The sequence below is a fragment of the Saccopteryx leptura genome, chromosome 3 (assembly GCF_036850995.1).
Source record: "Saccopteryx leptura isolate mSacLep1 chromosome 3, mSacLep1_pri_phased_curated, whole genome shotgun sequence".
NCBI lineage: Eukaryota > Metazoa > Chordata > Mammalia > Chiroptera > Emballonuridae > Saccopteryx > Saccopteryx leptura.
In genome coordinates this window covers 350551426-350553222 of record NC_089505.1, presented here as the reverse complement: position 1 = coordinate 350553222, position 1797 = coordinate 350551426, and the positions used below count along the sequence as shown (strand labels likewise).

At 36.1% G+C, this 1797-nt stretch overlaps 1 non-coding gene across 1 annotated transcript; it reads right to left on the bottom strand.

Annotated features, from left to right (window-relative positions):
- Positions 1-898: 898 nt before the first annotated feature.
- TRNAS-GGA (transfer RNA serine (anticodon GGA)) lies at positions 899-974 on the bottom strand. Its single transcript has one exon. It is a non-coding gene; the product is annotated as a tRNA-Ser (tRNA).
- Between the last annotated feature and the right edge of the window lie 823 nt (positions 975-1797).

Below are 1797 nucleotides of genomic sequence, written 5' to 3'. Positions count from 1 at the left end.
TCTGATATTCTTAATAGAATTATAACATAAACTAAAAAATATTTAATAATAATTGAAATATAGTAAAGGCACACGTTAATGCATATTATAAGCTACACCTGAGTGGTGTAACAGAGCGTCCAATCACCTAGAAGCTCCATCATATACCCTTTCAGTCAATACCCTTCAAGCATCTCAAGATAATCATTGTGCTGACCTCTAAAGCCATCAAAGATTTGAGAGTTTGAACTTTATATAAATGAAAGAGAAATGAATATATCTTGGCCCTACCATTATTTACTTAATATTATGTTTGCAAGATTCATGCATTCTTTGTAAAAGTAGTTTAATTATATCAACATATCCTGGTTTATTAATGTGGTATATTGTTGATGAACATTTGAACTTTTTCCAGTTTAAAGACAAATTTTGGTGTTTAAAAAAAAAAAAAAAAAAAAATATATATATATATATATATATATATATATATATATATATATAATTTTCTGGTGTATTTATATTCTCACTTCTTCACTTTTATGCACTGTTGAGTAAGATTAGGTTTGCTGTTGTGAGTACATGAAACACAGTGTTTATTCTTTTTTTTTTTTTTTTTTGTATTTTTCTGAAGCTGGAAACGGGGAGAGACAGACAGACTCCCGCATGCGCCCGACCGGGATCCACCCGGCATGCCCACCAGAGGCGATGCTCTGCCCACCAGGGGGCGATGCTCTGCCCCTCCGGGGTTTTGCTCTGTTGTGACCAGAGCCACTCTAGCGCCTGGGGCAGAGGCCAAGGAGCTATCCCCAGCGCCCGGCCATCTTTGCTCCAATGGAGCCTCGGCTGCGGGAGGGGAAGAGAGGGACAGAGAGGAAGGAGAGGGGGAGGGGTGGAGAAGCAGATGGGCGCTTCTCCTGTGTGCCCTGGCCGGGAATCGAACCCGGGACTTCTACTCTCCAGGCCGACGCTCTACCACTGAGCCAACCGGCCAGGGCCCACAGTGTTTATTCCTGTATTATTATTTATATTGTATTATTCTCCATATACACAACTGTAAACCTACTTTTGCCCCACCCTGTTTACATGCAGTCATATTGAGGTTTAATTGACACAGAAATAAACATTTTCGGTATTCTTCATTCATATTTCTATTTGGTAAAACTTTTATCTGCTCTAAGGACTTCCTTTAATGTTTCTTGTAGTGTTTCTCTGCTATTGATTAATTCTTATTCTTCCAACTTCATCTTTGTTTTTGAAGATATTTTTGCTTGTTTTAACTCCACACTGAGAGGATTTTTATTTCCTTTCTTAATTTAAAATGTTGCTCCCAAGTCTCTCAGCTTATACTGTGTTTGACTAGAGGTTTGCTGCTAATATCATATTAGAATCCATGTTATGTGCCTTTTTTTCTCTGACTACTTTTAATATTGGTTTGGAGTATTTTAATTATAATGAAACTTGGTGTAATTTTCTTTGTGTTTCTTGTAAGACTGTTGGGTCTTCTTGGATATAGTTTTAATTAAAATTTTAAAATTCTCAGCTTTAAAAAAATAAAAATAATTTTACATACCCCCCCCCCCACTCCTTCAAGGACTCCAGTTACATGAATGTTAGGATAAATATCTCACTGCTGAGGATAAATTGTTCAACTTTTTTTTTTCTCCGTATGTTTTACTTCGAAGAGTTCCTGTTCTTGTCTCAAGTTCACTGACATCTCTTTTATTCTCTACTAGTCATACTAGTATTTCCTTTTCTTACACAAAACAATTATAATAACATAGTTATCATTATGAGTTGAATCTATATTTAAGTCTCAAC